This window comes from Acinonyx jubatus, chromosome D4 (genome assembly GCF_027475565.1).
Source record: "Acinonyx jubatus isolate Ajub_Pintada_27869175 chromosome D4, VMU_Ajub_asm_v1.0, whole genome shotgun sequence".
In the NCBI taxonomy this organism is placed as follows: Eukaryota; Metazoa; Chordata; class Mammalia; order Carnivora; family Felidae; genus Acinonyx; species Acinonyx jubatus.
In genome coordinates this window covers 51,954,346-51,975,000 of record NC_069391.1, presented here as the reverse complement: position 1 = coordinate 51,975,000, position 20,655 = coordinate 51,954,346, and the positions used below count along the sequence as shown (strand labels likewise).

Genomic DNA, 20,655 nt, shown 5'->3' with positions numbered 1-20,655 from the left:
ATATGCCATATTTTGCAGATATTAAGTTTCGAATATTAACTTTTAAATCAAGTTTTGAAAATACATATTAGACTTCTCTAGAAATCCCCAAAATACATGATTTGAACTTGCCACTCACTGTTACACAGAAACACGGCATGCGGAGTCTTTGATCTTACGCTAATTTTCTATCTAGCAAGAAGGGCACAGGTACAAAAAATAAACCTGCAAGGCACAAAGAGGACTTTTGAGTTTGCTCATTGGCTATACAGTCTGTAGGTTATGGAATAGCTGTCTGGAATCATTTGTATTAAAGTTAATTTAAGGCTGGGGGTGGAGGTAGGCATCATTTCCACAATAATTGCTTTTTATTGCCCTGATTCCATGTATTTCCGGTTAAAGAACTACAAATACTAAAGGCTATGAGCTGGCTTTCCCACATTTACTGATCTTGAGAGATGGAGTGTGGAACTTAAGAATACACCAACTAGGTCTAAATGGCACCCAAATTATTAAAGACATTATGGGAATGTGGACATCTCCACCATACAACATAACATAGCAGATACACACTTGCAAAAAGGAAGAAACTCAATGCAGTTTACAATGTTAAAACAGACTGGAGAACCGAAGGAAAAAACAAAAAGACGACAATTTTTAGAAGTGATTTCTGATGTTTATGTTGTTTTAACATTTAAAATGTTCCAAGAAAAGGATTACACTATTAACATGACTTTAGTGTACTAGCTCTAAGACACTAAATTCTAAACTTAAAACAAAAGTCCTTATTTTCACAGGACTTTATTAAAATCCAGTTTATAGGTTGCTGTAAACATTTTTCCTCTAATTTTTGAGCTGGTACCTTATTAAGCATTTCATAGATCACGTTTTTGAGTAATCTGTAAAAAGTTAGACACACATCTATTCTAAACCTATACTATAGATGCCAATGTTTTAGATAGTAATTAAAAGTTGTAATTACAGAGATTGTATTTTTTTAAACCTTTTTGCATATAACTACATACTGTGCATGTACCCTCAATGAGATCCAATTAGTTGCAAAGAATTTGCATTTCAGTTAGTATGGGATAACAAGACTATAGGGAGGCACAATGCAATTCCACCAGCAGAGTAAGAAAGTGTGTTCTTTCTTGTTAGCTCTGTAAGCAATAATTCCCACAACTGACTGTTTAAAATGTTACTGATCTTTTCAATATTTGGGTATTGAGGTAGATTTAAGTTCTTCCCTCTATTAAAAAAAATATATCAGCCACAATGAACACTTGAAGAAACAAATGAACAAAGGATTTTGCTTTGCATGTATGTTTCTGGGTCTTTTTTTTTCTTGGTGTGGGGATATTTTCTTTATTTCTTAATACTTACTGATGATTTCTTAAAAGCACATTGCTTTATTAAAATAAGTTCTATAACTGGGGGACAGGGAAACCTCACTGAGACAGCTATATGTAAATATATATGGTTTTGTGATACAGGCATGCATTTAGTATACTGAGAAAGTACTCAATGATTTTCATTTTTTCTAGTTATGTTCCCAGCAATGCAAATCCTGAGCAAATATCAAATAAATGTATATAATTTATATACACAGTATAACACACATCTCTAGGACTTCTGCTGGTTCACGGAACAATACCTGTAATTCCCTGGGTTCCGTTCAGCAGCTGTTAACAGATTCTATAATCTGTAATGACAGTAAACTGGCCTTTGCTCTTCTTTTATTCACTATTCATTTTCAAGGCTTGGTTAAGTACAGAGCTGGGTTAAAGATCAGTGGTTTTTCATGTGACACATGCTGGTATTCATCTAATGGCTTGTCAAGACAAAACTGTCCCTGTTCTTGCCAAAATAATAAAAATGACGCTCCACATCGCATGACAATCAGCACTTCCTTATGGCAAAACAACTCCAGCTTTTGTAGTTCATTTACTTGATATAAAAAATATTTTATTAACTGGCTATCCGATCCTATATGTGGAATTAAGTTGCCATTCTCAAAGGAAACTTTTTTAAGTTATGTATGGCCTCTCTTAACTCTAAAGCAACATGTAAACTAGTTTCTGATCAAATCAGACTTTACCCATATAAAAATAATGCCGAAGCTACAAATTCGTATGGCATTAAGGAATATAACTTAATACATGCAAATTATGCAGAAAGAGCAGGCTGGGCCCAGTCAAAGAGGTGGGGGGAACCAATTGAGGAAATGTCATTTTTCTTGAGAACAAAGTATGGGACTTGCTTTGCAACATCTGTTGGGCTGTGTGAAATGTTAACAGATGTCTTAAGTGAAAAAAGGAAAAAGAATTAATAAAGGAAACCTCCTCTGAACAGATAATCCACCCAAATTTCCATATTCCTAAGGAAAAAAGTTGACAGCAACCTTTCTGCCTTGTGAAACCTGCCATCCCTACTTTATCGTGTAAAGTTTCATTTTCTAGGTGAAGGGATCAAATTTTTTGACTCACTAAAAAGAATAGAGAAAAAGTAAAACTAACAATAATTCCAACTGAGGCTTTCCTTTTGTGAATAATTATATCATAATCGAAACTGCCTCTTTTCCCTTGGGTCAGATATGTAATTTGATGGGAGGACAGTGAAAAGTTTACCTCCCCCCCCCAAAAAAACAACACAGAACAATGAAATATTACCCTGCTGTGCCCACATGTTGGGGGAAAGGAAAGAAGAGAAATTAAGGAGTACCTCTTCAAGTAGAGTTCTAATATACATTAAGGTGTCCTTCACAATTAGGACTCACATATCATTTACACCTACATCCCTGTACTCTCCACTTGTTCCTACACTCCTTCCATTAGTAGCCTTGTAAAGGGTGAAACACCCCTCTTTCAACAGCCAAGTATTCTATAGCAGTATAATCTAATGATCATGAAAAAAACTTCTGGAATACACTACATGGATCCTGGTATTTAAATTTTAAGAAAACTGGAAAACTTTTCTTTCTTAGAAGTTAACAGTTTTCATTCATGTTTCAAATTATTAGATAATCTAGCCAACATGAAGGCTAGTATGCCTTCATGCTAAGGTAGCAGTCTTTAATCCAGGTTAAAAAAGATGATCACACACGCCAACTACTGAATCTAACCTAGTATCCGCTTATATGTTCTGTAAGTCTTCCTGTTTGGAGATATCTATTCTATTGCTTATGCTCTTAAAAACTAAGGACATAAGTTCATGCATTAACTAGTTCAAAATACAGTTAAGGATCTGTAAAGATTCTGATGAAGGAAGAAAAGTATTGTTATCTCTGATGACCAGTCTCAGTCTCTTCTCTCCCCTATGAAGAGTCTGCTTTAAAACCATACATGTTACTTCGTGTTTACAGTTACACCTTCTCCAGATGGCTCCTGGCAACCTTGGCTGGGCATTTCAACATATAGGAAACTCAGCCAGAACAGCCTGAAGATTTCAGGGGACAAGATCATGGTCCAAATTGTAAGTAAGACATGCAGGCATGCCTTTGGTTTTTGGTTTGTTTTTGGCCAAAGCATTGTGGGTGCTAAATGCTCTGGTGTTTACTCACAGGAATACCACATCAGAGCATGTGACAAGAAATAATAATAATAAGTGCCATACCAAAAAGAAAATTGATCATTTACACTGAGGGAGAAAGCCTGTGAACTGAAAACATCATCATGTGACCTCAGACCAAGAAAGGAAAGCACGCCTAAGAAAAATATGAATACGACCAAAGTTTAAATCACTTTAAACAGTGGCATAAATATTCCCTATAAGCAAACAACACCTAAAAGCTGCTTTTTATTATTATTATTATTATTATTATTATTATTATTATTATTATTCTTGCAGAAGGGAGAAACTGCTCTGGTTGACACTTGTCTCTGTACCAACTAGAGCAATCAATGTGATATAGCATCTGCTGACAGCCTAATCAGGGGCTCAGTTTCAGAAAAATACATCAAGTATATATCCGAACGCCATAATCCCTTGATACACTGTGAAAAATTTAAAAATCAAAAGATTTGGGTAGGGTGTGGTAGATGAGGTAGTTTATAAAATATGAGGGAAATGATAAGTACTTACAATCAAGACATTTGCAAATGCAAAACATTCTGAGGTAAGCACAAATCTTAAACTTCCAAAAGATCAAACATTTTACCTATCCTGTTTTGGTTTGAAAACAAAAAAGTAACTTCATACATTTTCTGTCAGGTCAAACTGACAGTGGCTTCTTTCCACCATAAGCTAAAGTCAATGTTTTATGAGAAAATATCCTAGAGGAAAGAAACAGTGATGTATTTCCTTAAATGAGTATTAAAAAACAGGCCAGGGAGCATCTAGTGGGGTATTACTTCTGTATCACCATGAGAAGTTGCAAGGAATGTAAAGATAGTATTAATTTATTTACTTCCTTCTAAAGTCTGTGGACAGAGAAACTTGCAGCCCCACTGAAGATGCCCTAGTAATAGTTTAAATTACTGTCAGGAAGGAAGATTGAGTCTCAAAGATACCCAGGAAATCCAACACTGCTTTTTAGAGTTATCATAGAAATAAAGCAACTCTATTGATGGTACCCACTTACATGAAATTCACAAACCTAGAAAACAAATTTAAAAAGTGCAATACCAATACACCTGAAGTTCCAAAATCTTTGTAAAACAACAGACTATGTTATATCCGTACATATTTAAATAGAAACATGTTGAAATAAATTTGAGTGAACCTGGAAATGGTTTCCAAATTATGAAACCCAGAAGATGTCAGAAACTCAGTAGAGCACGTTAAAAATAGGAACAGGATCTTAAGTCTGAATAGAACTGATCTTCGGTGGGGAGTAGTGGTTGCCAGGAGGCACAACGAAAGCTTCTAAGGTACAGGTAATATTCTGTATCTCTATCTACTTGGTGGTTCTGGGTATGGTCACTTGGTAAAAATCCATCAAGCTATATACACTTATGATTTGTACACTTTTCTGAATGCATATTTCACTTCTTAAAGTTTACTACTGCTACTGTTAATGGCACTACTATCAAAAATAATAATAACAATAGATTAAAACTATAGGAAAGAAAGAAAAGGAAGAAAAAGAAAAAAAACGCCATGGGAGAAAAAAAAGAGACTAAAGCCATCAGGTAATTTATCACAATCAAAAATTAATCAAATAACTGCCATTAAATGTACTGTTTGCAACAGTTTCGTCAGAGGTAAGAAGCATTAGGAATCAAGTAAATATCTGAGTTTCACAGAATGAGGATACACGTGAAAGGCAGTAAAAGGGTGGAAGAAAGAATTAGGTGAAAGATACCTTAACTAGGCAGTACAAGAATGTGAGTATATCCAAATGGCTCAAACAGAAAAAAACATCATATACAACACGGGGTCATGAATTATGCTTGCCAGTTTTGCTCTTTGAGATTGTCCTATGATCTGTAATTATGACTATTTGGGGATAGGTAATTTGGGGTGAGCACAAAGTGTACCTTTGAGACTGGGAAGGAAATTACATGTACCCTGCAAAATAGTATTACTTGGAGGCACAGAGTGTATCAAGACAGGTTTGTTTGTTTGTTTTTAATTGCAAATATAGCATACTCCTCTGACTACCCAAACACATTTTAAGTGTTTTTAGTGTCCAAGGCTGACAGCAGCCAACCGTTAAATAAACAAACCCTGGGGAGAATGGAAGCAACAAAGTGGGAACACGTGAATAATTTGCTAATTGATAAAGGATACACTTTTGCCCTCAATAGCTCAGTTTCTTGCTCCTTTTTCTTCCATTTATTATAAAGAAGGACATTTGAAACATTTTTAGTCACTGCTAGAGAATACTGATCAAAGCCCTACTTGCCAAGTAGAGGAAGGTGTAGGGAACAAGAAAGTTAAGGCATAGTCCTCACTCACATGAAGTTTACAATCTAGTACAGAAGATAAGCCATGTACAAAAACAACCTTAATAAAACAGAATGTGATAAGAGAAACAGCAGCAGAATCCTAGATGACTTGAAAAAGGAGATTCTTTCCAGCTGGTGTGGTAAAAGAAAGTTTCTAAGCAGAAGCAGTATTTGTGCTGGAATTGAAGAACCAATAATATTCCTAGAGAAGTGATCTAATTTGCCTTGAAGATAAGGTAGGATTTGTGTAGAGCAATGATGAATGAAAGGGACAGACTGGTCAATAGGAACTATTATTACTGGAAGGGTCTTATACTCCACTGTAAAGAGTTGCTATTTATCCTGTTATCCACCAACAGTCAAAACTGCTGAAAGCTTCTCAACAGCGGCACGGTATGATCATTACTGTATACACTAAGAAGATTTATCTGGCAACAGCATGACAGACAGACTGAAGTGTGAAAAGACAGAAGCAAAGACACCAATTAGGAAGCTATTATAATAATCTGGGTAAAATGATCACAGGCATTAGAGCCAGGAAAAAAAAAAAAGAGCAGATACAATGTGGAGACAAAACCCAGGGGACAAGAATGACTGATAAAATGTTGGTAACAAATGAGAACAAAGATGACACTAAAGCTACAATATTCTGTGCATGGGAAATGGTAGCAGAATCAAAAGAAATGGGGATGATCTAGTTTGTAGAAAGCTGAGTTAGAGCTCTGTGTGGGGAAACAGGAGATCAAACTAATGACAAGGCAACTAGAAATCTTCAGAAAACAGACTGATGCTAGAGTTGTCAGATCTGGAGCCATCTACAGAGAAGCAACACAAAAGGTAAACCAAGGCCAAGGTCAGCATTTTGGGGGACACCTATGGTTATTGTGGAAGAAGACAGAAGGAGCATTAACAAGGGCACTGTGATTGCCCAATGTTCTGAATGACAAGAAGTTCGAGTTTAAGGGATGGTCAGATGTTTAAAAAAAACAATGCTATATTTAGAGTATAGTGAAACGAAGCACAATAGTAAGTAGTAGTAAATACAGTAAGAGTGTTTAAAAACACAATGGGTGGGGATGATAAATACCAAAATCAGAATAATGCTGGAATGTGGGGGTAGGTATTGGAGAAAGGATATGGTAACCCGGGGCTTCACATGTATTTTTACATGTTAGGTTCTTCTGCCTGGGCAAATGGGTGTTCATTATACCATTCTTCTTGATATATTTGTGGTTGTAATATTTTATAATTATATTTTGTGTCCCAAGAAAGAGCTCTTAATGGACAAATTGGTATGAAAGTTACAGAATCTGGATCGTCAATGAGTTAAGAAGTAAGCAAATTATAAAGACAAGGACACAGAAAAGGTAAAACATTCTGGAGCAATTCTGCAATGCAAGCAAGTAAAGTAAGAAAAAAGTGGTCTGAAAAGTTTGCAGGGCCTGGGAGAAGCTGTGTTAGTGCGTTGACGGTTTGTTACTCATTACAGGGGGAAAAAAAGAGTGCCTCATAGGCAAAGGGGACAAAGCCAGTGGAGAAAAGGATATTGAAGATCTAAGCCAGAGGGAAAATGATATAAAAGGGTCCTAGGAGAGAATATGATCAAGACTAGAAATAAAAAGGGTGCCCCTGAAGGGAGAGGGAAATTTTTTTTTCAGAAACCAAAGGTAAGAGATATAAAAAAAAATCCTGTGGTTAAAAAATATATATATTGAGAGTGCTCATGTCAGATAACCAATTTACTACCCATCTCCCCAACTAAATTCTACATTTGTTGAAATGTAAAGAGTTTTATCTACCTTTGGTAATCCAGGGCCTAACAGAATGCTTAACACACAGTAAATGCTCAATAAATGACATCTGCACAAAAGAAGTGCTCATCTCAGAAAATACTGACAGGATAAATAAAAGACCAGAAGGTAGAAAGAGTTTGGTCCAATTGGAGAGGATAAAATTAAAGTGAATCAATGAGAAATGAATAAAAGAAATGGCAAACAGCAAAAGGGACTCAAACCTTGGTTCCCGAAAAATCTCGAGAAATTACAAGCAAGCAGACTGTATTCAAGAAGTGTAGTTCAGACTTCCCACTTTGGGAAGCAGAATACTTAGAACCAGAAAGCAGTTTTTTTTTTTTTTTAAATATCTATTTACTTTTGACAGAGAGAGACACACATACAAAGTATGAGCAGAGGAGGGACAGAGTGAGAGGGAGACACAGAATCTGAAGCAGGCTCCAGACTCTGAACTGTCAGCACAGAGCCCAATGTGGGGCTCAAACCCACAAACCGTAACATCATGACCTGAGCGGAAGTCCTACCCTTAACTGACCAGGCCACCCAGGCGCCCCCAGGAAGGAGTTCTTAATTCAAAACTGGTAAATGCCTTGCTCCAAAACAAACACCCTAATAGGCAACAGTACATTGTAAATCACTGCCCCTATAAGGCATTCCTTTAGCACATAATTCTTATAAAGAAAAACACTGAGAATTGACTTGACACTTTACTTAGCTGTCCCTTGATTCTAGGTGTTTACTATGTAGTGTTTTTTAAATGTCTATACATGTACTGCTAATGAAATTTCCCAAAGCAATCAAAAATAAAAAATCTTCATGCTATGTCACATATGTGATTTGCATGAAGGAGCAGGAGATGTGGAAGAAAGTCACTTCATTAACAAATGAGACAAAGCTGAGGAGAGCTAAGCTCCACTACTTACTGCCTGGTTCTTATCTCCAAGACTGCAATTGTGGTCTAAAGTCACACCAACCCTCTGCACAATTAGTGAGGGCTGCATTAGCAGAACTGGGCACTCTGAGTCCAGGATCTCTCTAGAGAGCAGGGAAATGATGAGTTCCATCACCTGGCCAACATCAGCAATCGCCAGTCACCTCAGGGACTCGGACAAAGACATTCATCTGCTGCGCTGGCAACCACTACAGCCTGCCTACCTAACAGAGTCCTCTCTGTGAGGACCACTGTCTAAGTGACTGTCATAAAGCTTTATAAAGCAGCATTAATACTGTGGGCCAAAATGAGATTGATCTTTGAGCTTCGTGGTCTCCTGTTGTCAACGGTGCATTATAAAACCAATACTAAATACTTTATAAACAGGTCTCCCTACAGTGTATTAGAAAAACAGTGCATATTTCATGCCCCATAGTTAGGTAGCCACATATCCATCAGACTAATAAATTATTTATTAGGTGCTCAGAAGTGCAATAAGAGTCAATAAACTAACTTCTGAATACTTATAAACTACTATTTCACTAGAAATTGTACCTGAATGAGAAAACTAGCACACTACCTGAGTGGGGGAATGGAAATATCCAGCTCTCTGAAGTGTACCATTAGAAGGAAGCACAGGTCTCCTGGGTGAGAAGAGACATAAATTCTGTGCCCTGAAAAGAGTCTTGGTGATTGAATTTACACAGAGAACACAACCCAACCCTATCCTCCCCTCTCCATTCTCTTCTATATAGTTTTCTCTAATCTTACCAACCTTGGAGATGGCTCAGGAAAATAAAAATTGGTGGAAACATTTCAAACGTGCCCTGAATCGTGCCAGATGACATCCACCAGTAACGGTTTGCACTTGACATCTCCGAAGAAACTATATAATGGTTTAAGTGCACAAGCTGTCTGCTGCATGTATGGCATGGAACTGAACATTCATGAATCCAACATTAGGGTAGCATTTTTTTTTCTATTTTCAGTTAAAGCCCCCAAGACCATAGACAACCTATGATATAGTCCTGATGCCCAATCCAACATCATCAGGCCCCTCTTTCCTGATTGGTTTTATCCCTCTGGAAAAGGACTTTCTGTTCAAGAATGTATTCCAGCCCTTCATGAAGGAATTCTTCAGCTGGGAGTTATTTCCCAAACTATCAGAGGCGTGGACCTTTGTGTAGTATTGTGGGTGCCATGGTTTCACATGTTGGCCACATTAATACTGGAGATCAAGCATCTGTAACCCACAGCTGAGTGTACTCCAGCCCCAAAGCACCCGCAAGGCTGGTGCCAATGCAAACCACTCTTCCCATCCCACATCTGAACCACACTGGTTTTCTCCAGGAGCCAGGGGCTGAGATACAGTTCTGAAAATGAAGGTTTTGGGTTCTTTCCATTCACATGATGGGTATAGAGTGTTGGGAAGAATACTGCCAGAGGTACTGGCTTTTTTTCTCTCCCATTCCACACCGAGTGAATCAACCATAAAGAGGTTTACAGTGTCTAATGGTGTTCCAAAATCTCCCAGGGGAAAAACCTAAACGGATAAATATATAGATTCTCACACACTGTTTTCATTTTTCTTCCTAGAGTCTTATGGTTTTACCCCTATAGGCTGGAGTTTTTAAGGTTGAAAAACATCTTATGTGGGTAGGAAAAAGAAGTAGAAATAAAGGAGAAATATGGCAGAGACCTGATTTTACATCACTTTCTCAAAGATCTACCCAAATCCTAGAAATAATGAAGAGTTGATGTAGAAGTGTAAGACAAGACTTGTTTCTTGTATTACTTTTGCTACCACAACCACTACAGCTCAGATGATTATTCATATTAATGAGTTTGGTATGTAGACAAACTATAAAAGATGCAGTCTCTGACCTCAAGTACTTATCTCTGTCTTTTGGGATTTACTCCTCCTGCTAGATTTACTTTTATTCTACATACCCTTGCCCAGAGGAAGTGATCATCACTCAGGACTTGGAGCATTTCCATGGGTGGGGTTTAACTATGGCAATGAGAAGTGAGGGAACTTTTGCCCTTGGACAGAGACACTGTTGGCCCCACAGCTCAGGATGTCTAGTTTGTAACATAGAGAAATACAAACTCCCTGTGAAATTACACACTGGCCTCACTAAGCTTTATCAGAAAAATCTTACAAAGTGTGAAAGCATATAGCATTCCTGTGCTTTATCACATCAAGCACACATATGCACAAACTGTATCACTGCACACAGATGAGCTAACATCAGACAATAATCTCTACTTACCCTTTACATTCAGTTATTTATGTTTTGTGTGTGTGCTGATAGCATATGTAGGAAAGAGAGCCATCTATGGAGTCAGTTTTGCCCAGTGGTTAAGTCCCAAAGTTCTACAGTCAGATTACTTGACGTTGAATACCTGTGGAACCTTTTAATAAATATGTGTTCTTGGCAAGTTACTTAGCCTCTCAAAGTGCCAAAATTCCTCAAGTATAAAAAAAATAATAGTTCACCTAATTATTGTGAATATTACATATTTCGATTAGCGCAAAAAGTTTAGCTGAGTGCCTAGAACATAAGCATTCAAAAAATACTAGTTGCTGCATATACATATGTGCATAAAGAGATTTCAAACTATAAGCCCACAGGCCAAGTTTGGCCCTGAGGCCTAGTTTGTTTTGCTTGGCTTCCTACATGAGTGTGTATGCGTATGCATGTATGTGTGCTTAATTATTGGCCAACATGTAAAAAAAATCAAGAAGTTTTAAATTAAAGTCTGGCTTTCCAGCTGCTGGGGATGGAATGGGAATAAGCAAAGGGTGGAGTTTCAGGGAACTAAAGATACAGCAATGGAAACCTGTGTCCCTTCATTACAACATTCTGCTGCAGTGGAGCAGAAGCTACTCTCTTCAGCATGTATTCACAGATGAGCAGAGTCTTCACCACTCTTTACATTAGACCCCAACTGTTTACCTCAATTCCATTATTTGCCTGGACACTAAGGCCATCTGAGGTTGTAAATCCTGGCTATAAGTTACACCTCATTAACCTGACATATCTATATGGAGAATTCATTCACACATAAGTGAAAGTCATACCTTTTTTTAAAGGTACCAAAACTGTTTTCTGTTTACCTCTTATAAAAACAACACAAATTCATTAAGTTCCCTTTTGCATTTCACTAAGCCTTAAATATATATATACATACACACATATATACACAAGTGTATATACATATATATGTATATAATAGTATACATATATATTACAGTAGTATACATATATAATAGTATATATTATACATATATAATAGATATGTATATAATATAGTATAACATATATAGTATATATATAGTATGGTATATATAGTATAATATATAATAGATATGTATATAATATACATATACATATATACATATATAATAGTATACATATATATATGATATAATATATATATAACATATATAATAGTATACAGTATACATATATTATATATATGCATACATATATATGTTTACATTATACAGTGAGTAAACCCATTACCTGTCACTGTATTAGAGCCTCTGCTACAATTACAGACACAGGCTTTGTGAGAGCTATTAAGTACCAGTGGTTCTCAAACTCAAACACTTTTAACCAGTAGAGACCTTTAAAAAAAAGAAATTCACACTAAATATGTAGGACAAAAAAAGCACAAAGCTTGGGACCCTTGGCCGCTGTAGTCTGAGATATCGTCACAGAACTGAAATGCTGTGCCAAAAATGTTTAGAGAACTGATCTACTCCTACTCCTTTACTATATAAACAAGGAAGAGGAAAAAAAAATGATGGTGGTACAGCATGGACCATTTTTTGAGCCCTGGGCTTCCCTAACTGCTTTTACATCAGAGTTCAAAGCAGTGGTCCAGAAATCTAGCAGCGTGTGACAGCTGCTCCACTGACTTGTAAGAACAGACTATTAAACTTTCAGGAATTTTACAAGTCAGTTGACTTCACCCTGGTAACCTGAAATCGGCCATGGTGGGAATATTTATACCACAGCAATCAGCAAATGCTACAAATCCAAGCTCCCCTGCCCCATAAACCATTTTTAAACACTTACAAGCACATCACTGGTTGAGATTCTGACATCTGCCTATTGGGCATCTTCATATGGTACATGTGATCATGTATGTGTCTTTGTACTTCTTTCTAGAGATTTGGGGATTTGGGTGCAGAGTATGAAAAAAACCAAACCAGACGCTTAACAGTGAGAGGAAATAAATCAGTGCAGAAGTTTGAAATGCTCAGTATGTACAACACATGGTGATGAATATTACAAAAGATACAATTACAGTAAGATCTCAGCATCCAGAGCCCTTAAGAAATTAATAGTTCTGGATAGATAAGGAGGCTGGGGGATGTTACCATACATTTACTGAGCACCTGTTGTGTGCCAAGAAGAGCATAAACTACTTTTTCATTTGTTCTGCACAGGTCCTATGAGATAGGTATTATTATTTTCATTTTACCAATAAGGAAATTGAAGCTAAAAGAGTTAAGTCACTTGGCTAAGGTCTCATATTAAGTGTCAAAGTGGGGATTCAAAACCAATTTGGTCTGAGTTCAAAATATGTGCACATCCCAATATCCTGCAATGCTTTCTAAAGTTTCTGCAATTTTAGGTTAAGAATTTTCTTAAAAGGTGTTGTATATATACCTTTTTTTTAAAATAGGGTAATTCTTGTTAATTAAAATTTTTCATTTTGAACATCAAATTAAAATGTAGTGGTACCTTCAGGGCTTCTAAGGGCTTACGGGGTCTCTGTTTACTCTTGGAAAAAAAAAGAATCTCTGGAAATACTCTATTTTTTAATTTAAAAATTTATCATTTTGTCCTTTTGTAGTTAGCTATAATTACTTATATCTCAATATCTGCCTTTTTCACACTTCTAGAATTTGCTGTCTTATTTTACCATGAACCTTTTCAAAGGAATATTAAGCCGCTGTCAACAAAAATGAAATAAAGCTATGAGTATTGATGAGGAACATCTCCAAATAAATCACAAGAGACCAGACACAAAATAGTAAATATGGTAAACTCCCACTCATGTTAAAAGTAGAAAAGAGAAGGGCCACCTGGGTGGCTCAGTCAGTTAAGTGTTCAACTCTTTTTTAAGTTTATTTTATTTTATTTATTTTGAGAGAGACGGAGGGTGAACAGGGGAGGGGCAGAGACAGAATCCCAAATAGGCTCCACACTTAGCACAAAGCCTGACCTGGGGCTCAAACCCACAAACTATGAGACCATGGCCTGAGCCAAAACCAAGAGCCAGACACTCAACCGACTGAGCCACACAGGTGTCCCAAGTGTCCAACTCTTGATTTCAGCTCAGATCATGATCTTGCCATTCATGAGTTTGAGCCCTCCGTGGGGCTCTGCACTGACACCATAGAGCCTGCTTGGGATTCCCTCTCTCTTCTCTCTCAATGCCTCCCCTACTCATACTCACTCTCTCTCAAAATAAACAAACATTACAAAAAAAAAAAAAAAAAAAGAAAAGAGAAAACTTAAGGAAGGGGTAATAAATACTTCTATATTTAGACTAAGCTATTTCTGGAAATACCTTTCTTTATTTTTTAATGTTTTATTTATTTTTGAGACACAAAGAGAGACAGAACACGAGTGGGGGAAGAACAGAGAGACAGACACAGAATCCAAAGCAGGCTCCTGGCTCTGAGCTGTGAGCAAAGAGCTGGATGCGGTGCTCAAACCCAAGAACCATAAGATCAAAGTCAGATGCTTAACCAACTGAGCCACCCAGATGCCCCTGGAAATACTTTTAAAAATCTGGTAAATAGAAATTACTTCTGAGTAGGAATGGGAGATCTATTTCTCTGTACACACTTATGTACTCTTTTCTCACTTCTTGCAATTTTTATGTGTTAGCAATTAAGAAAACAAAAAATGGGGGCGCCTGGGTGGCACAGTCGGTTAAGCGTCCGACTTCAGCCAGGTCACGATCTTGCGGTCCGTGAGTTCGAGCCCCGCGTCAGGCTCTGGGCTGATGGCTCAGAGCCTGGAGCCTGTTTCCGATTCTGTGTCTCCCTCTCTCTCTGCCCCTCCCCCGTTCATGCTCTGTCTCTCTCTGTCCCAAAAATAAATAAACGTTGAAAAAAAATTAAAAAAAAAAAGAAAACAAAAAATGGTTTTAGCATTTTCAAATTCTAAGCAAAATGTAGGGGAAATGACTTTCTTAGAAGTTTGATATCTAAGCTTGAATGCATTGTTGCATCTCTTCAGAATACTCAAAAGCACTGCTTTTCCTGGTTCTCAACTGTGCTAATATTTTTAAGGTTTTAATATGGAAGACAAAAGTCTTTTAATTTCACCTGACTTATAGTGTAGTTGGTAAGATCACACATAAGCCGATGAGTATTTATAAAACATAAATAACTGCTCTCTCTTACCAAAGCAGAAGTGCCACAAATCAGTATTTGTGTTATTAGCTACAATGCTTCCAAGAGCATAATTTGGTCAAGCAAAGGATAGGAGTTGAGTTTCTTGGGCTAAGGAGAATATCAAAAGTCAAAGAGAACATTCCAAATTAGTAGAGAAGCATGAATAAAAGTAAGGGTAAGAAAGTACTGTTTGGGGCAGCTGGGGGGCTCAGTCAGTTAAGCGTCCAAGTCTTGATTTCAGCTCAGGTGATGATCTCACGGTTCATGAGTTCAAGCCCGGCATCTGGCTCTGTGCCGGCAGAAGGCAAGCTGCTTAGGATTCTTTCTCTCTCCCACTCTCTCTGGCCCTGCTCTGTTCACTCATTTATTTATTTATTTATGTAAATAAACTAAAAAAAAAAAAAAAAAGCACCGTTCCTTAGGTAGATGAAGAATGTTAGAAAGTGAGGAGTTTAGAAAGAAAATACACAGGCATGCTACAGAGGCCTTGAAATTTAGGCTTTACGTTTCTGAACAGAAAAGTTAAATAATAGAAGTTTTCTTTTGTCTAGGAACAGTATGCAAGAGGTATCAGAAAAGAGAAAGTTCAGAGGCTGAGATAATTCAATCAGGGGATTTGTGTTGTATTCAAGAATGTAAGTTCCAAGGGCAAGAAAGTTTGTAGGTTTTGTATCTGTTTATACTACACTTGACCCTATAGTGGAACACTAAAAGAAAATGGTCAGCACATCACAGAATATGAAGACCTAAACTAAGTAACAGTGAGAAACAAAAACACAATTTAGTTGTTTTGTTTTTTAAAAAATCTTAAAATTGATGCTTAATAAATTTCAACTTTCAGAGAAAAGAAGGAGTCAGATAATTTGAAGACTTCCAGTTAAAAAATGGTGGAGGGACCTCCTAAGACTAATACTTAATCTATGCATCATATATAATTTGGTATTTTGCACATATATGTACTATAGAGTTAAAATATTTCTACCTAAAGATATTTGGAAGTTATTAAATGCGTAAACACTAAAATTATGCTCTACCCTTGATTCTACCATGTATTTCTGGTTCACGTCTCATCCAACAGCATATGGTGTCACCACTCACCTACAGACTGATATTTCCCTTATAGCACCTCTACATTTGCCTTTCACTATCAAAATGTCACATAGAGGCTATATATTTGACAAGGCAATCATCTATCCATGACAAATGGGCATGGGTATCCCTCCAGAATGCCAGCATACCTAATCAGTAAATATAAGTTATCTCTCAAAGAAGCTTTAGAAACTGCCAGATTTCTGCAACTGAATACCCCTCTTGCTTAGAACTCAGTATTTCTGATTTGGACCATAATAGTCTCTCCAAAATTGCTGCCTACCACATTTCACATTTCACATTTTTGTTAATGAACACGTAAGGCTCCCACCCATTAAGACTTAAACTCACATCTGTTCCACTTCTACATTCTTACCATGTTTGGCACACTGCCTTATATTCAGGGATGTTTAAGATTGGTTGAATGTATGAACACATGATGAATAAATGAAGAATTACAGTACCTTTCAGGGGTTTATATACTAGGGAGTGAAATTCAGGCCACGATTCCATTGACTGTTAACCCAGTAACTATGGCAAGCATTGCTAATTGAGGACAAAACATTTTTATCCCCCTCACCCACCTCACCCTCTCAAAGCACTCCCCTCCAGTCAGTCAAAATTCACCCACAAGATGAAACATATTTGCCATCCCTGAACTATGAGCCTTCTTAAGTTCCAATTTGTTATCATTTTTAAAGTTTTCTCAGGTAACCCCAAAAGAAAAAGTTTAAAACACCGATAAGGTCAAAATTAAATCCAGAACTATGAACTCACTGGTAAAATATTCTTTCCCTTTGCATTTAAACTTGGTAAAGATACCTAGTACATTGTGAGCACTGCAGTGCTCTGTGAGAAAGAGCAGAGCTCAATCTTCCTCTGAGGTCTCTTTAGCATAAAAGTGGCAAATGCCTTCAAGGAAAATGCAGCACATCTAAGAGATCAGCAATGAAATCTCTCAAGGAAAGTCCATTTCTGTTCTCTTTCCAGACATCCCCCATCTCTTAGTTTCCCTTGTACTACAGATTTATTTTTCTCAAAATGAAGATAAATAAATATCAAATACTAAGGAGTCATTTGTCCAGACAGCATACAAGTAATCACAGAAAAATCATAACAATTTTTCTAGAAATATTAACTCAATCAAGAGTAACTCTCAAGCACCATACTATGTATGTGTGTATATCTATATATTTTTTAATGAATTTATGTTAAGATTGTTTCTAGTCTGAGGAGATCACTAAAAGATCTAAATTTAATGCACTATGACACATGTCTATATGAAAACAAGTTATTAACTGTTGTGTGGTATTTCTAAGAATTTTTAAAAATTAGATCTATTAAGAAATAAGACAACAGATGACAAACTTTTTATTTTGTCACATTTTGTTGGGGGGAAAAGAAACCACACCACAATAAAACAAAAAACAAACAAAAACCCTAAAGGAATTAACATTTCAGAGGTTAAGTTGTTTTGGCTCTTTTTGTTTTGTTACATTCTGTTTAACTCATGCCTGAACGTGATAAACAAATACAAACTACTAGGAAAAACAGGAGGGTGCGGTGTTTTCAAATGAATGCACTTCCATCTTAGATAGATAGTGCCAAGTGTACTGCTTTAAATACAATTAAGTATCACCTGAAATTGCAGCTTCCAGGCACATTAAAGACTGTGTCTTCACAATATTAAAACAACTGATCGATGAAGTCAATGTGTTTGGGGGGCAGCAGTAAGTCAAATGAGATGTTTCATGCTGCTGGAGACAAAATAACCAGCTGACTGAAGCTGTGAATTAGCAGTTTCATCTTAGAACTAAAATTCTCATGTAGTCTCAGAGAACAAGTCATTTTTACAAATTACTTGGCAATCATGCATTTCAAAGACAGCCTCTCAAATCACCAGGTTGAAAAAAATTACAAGTCATAAAGTAATCTGTACACTTTCCTTCTTTTCTATCCTTCTCTAAACACATCCATACCATCAAGTAAACAAAGTCTCAACGATCTTTTTTAAAAAGGGAAAGAAAAAAGAAAGCCTAATATCTTGCCATATCTGAACCATAACAAAGACGTTGCAGGAGGAGTGTGAGCTGGCAAGTCTGCCAAAGCTAAATGTCTTCCACATGGTCAGTGGCCAGTGAGCTCTGAAACAGGGGGAGAAAATCTGACACTGAACACTTCGACGTGAACATAACCTACTAGATCCACTCTCTGTTATGATTCTGCATATACACTGTAATCGTGATTAAAATGTATGGAACTGCAGAGAGCCTAATGTCAGGAAGTTTCCTTGTCCCTTAACATCACGTGAACACCCCAGGTCAAATATTACATGACACTAATGGTCAGGAAGCAAAGTGGATGACCTGAAACTATGTACTTTATTTTAACAGATCTCACAGACTCCTCTTTCAATGATTGTGGGACAGACACAGCAGAGTTTGAACATTAACAGAGGTTGTTAAAGTAAAGCTTAAACCCAAATGTGTTAGCATAAAAGTACCTACTTGGAAAGATTTTAAGAGTATGTTTTATTAAATCCTGAAATGCATGTCCTGGTAAATTTCTATATAAATCTGATTTACAAATTCCACTGAAAATGTACCACAGCTGGCAGAATAAATTACTACAATAAATCATTATTAAATAACTGTAAATCTTTGTAATGACATAATGCCTAACTAAAAAAGTATGCAGAAGTGAACACTCGGTAGAAGAAAAGCACTCTTCACACAAGAAAGCAAATTACAAAACTTACCATGCCAACACCACAATATGATTCAGTGACTAAATAGGGAAATAAAATTCACATAAATAGTACTTAAATCTGCAGTGGAGTTATGTTCACTATTGCATCAAAACGAATTGTGTGACAATTCGTATGGGTAATAGGCTCAAAGTTTCTAACCTTAACGTTCACACTGCCAAAGGGTAAGCCTTACAGGTACATCTGCATCCAATACTTAGCTAGACAATAAAAACATATCCAAGGTATCAATCAGTAAGTCCAGTTTGCCCCTTCTCTAAAGCTTCACAAATATTCCATAGAAAATAATGTCTTCCCACTACCACAGTCTCCCCCATATAGAACACCACCCTACTTCAAAATAAACTTTTTGGAAAATACATATAGCTCTATTCTTCTCGATGTGGAGATGAATAGTTACAGTAATCCATTACTCCAGATGCCACTTGAAGTGAATCACTCTAACCGTCCCTTATTTAGATCTCCCAAGCCTCCATTTGTCAAAGTGCAGACACTTGGCACTTGTGTCACAACCAACAAGGCACAGCGCTCTGGCCAAGATGAGCTCCAGCAAAACGACAGGCCCCAAAGTGCCGGCTTACAGCATGTGATTGCTTCCTCAGCCTCTAAGGAAGGGTGAATTATTAACTGACACTTTCATAGCAGAAAAACTGTCTAAGATAAATCCATTAAAACAGTTAGTCTACTGAATATCTCATGCTGACAGTTGGTAAAAATCTTTGTCTAAGTCATCACTGCCCACTCTTGTTTGTGTTTGTATTTCAGTTCACAGCCACTACGCTTCATAAAATAAAAACATGTCCCTGAATGCCACCTCCACCTGCTTTTCTATTTGCCAAACCCCAGGTGGCAAAAGTATCTCTCAATAAGGAACCACTGCCTTTTCCAACGAGTACAGGATTTACCAATATGCTATTCAGGAAAGTTGCCCCCAACACAACATACTTACAAACCGAGCTGTCCAATAAGATAAATGGGCAAAAATGGTCTCTATTTTAGTCTAGATCAAAATATTTTTGCAAATATTAATAGGAGAATATTTTCCCCTGTATTTCATTTTCCAATTTGCCTTCCATTACAGGTACAAAAAAAAAAACCCACTCTTTTTCAATATGCAACAACTACTTCACTGAGAGCATTATTAAATGCATCTACCCAAGAAGCACTTGGGTTCCATCGTCACGTACAGTCTACCCTTGAACAATGTGGGGGTTATAGATGCCAACTGCTCCACTCTCCTTGCAGTAGAAAATCTGTGTATAAATTCTGACTCTTCCCAAACTACACTACTATTGACCAGAAGGCTTCCCAATAACATAAAAAGTCAACACATATTTTGTATGTTATATGTATTAAATACTGTATCCTTACAATAAAGAAAATATTACTAAGCTAGAGAAAAGAAAATGTTATTAAGAAAATCATAAGAAAGAAAAAATACATTCACAACACTGATTTATCAAAACAAATGTGCAGGTAAGTGAATCTGCAAGGTCCAAACCACGTTATTCAAGGATCAGCTGTATGTCTTCCCAACAAGACAAGTTCTCCCTTCATCCTATTTCCATCTGCACAAAAGCCATTCTCTTCATTTCACCCACCCTCATGAGAGAGCAAAGATCTGTGCTGTGGCCTCAAAACCTGGCATATACCAGACCCAATGAATGAACAGTAAAAGTATACCTCACTCCGTGAAAGGGAATAAACATCTAAAAGTTACATGTGGAAACTGAAAACATTTCCAAATAAGCAACAGTTCAAAAAGAGAGACAAAGACAGCA

At 36.9% G+C, this 20,655-nt stretch overlaps 1 protein-coding gene and 1 long non-coding RNA gene across 19 annotated transcripts in view; one reads left to right on the top strand and one right to left on the bottom strand.

Annotated features, from left to right (window-relative positions):
- Positions 1–20,655, bottom strand: part of BNC2 (basonuclin 2) — a 436,381-nt gene that overhangs the window by 299,747 nt on the left and 115,979 nt on the right. The window lies entirely within an intron of this gene.
- Positions 1–20,655, top strand: part of LOC106969777 (uncharacterized) — a 43,914-nt gene that overhangs the window by 4,551 nt on the left and 18,708 nt on the right. The window contains exon 2 of the long non-coding RNA XR_008291176.1: positions 3,341–3,450. This is a non-coding gene — a long non-coding RNA (uncharacterized LOC106969777). The remainder of the gene's footprint in view (positions 1–3,340; positions 3,451–20,655) is intronic.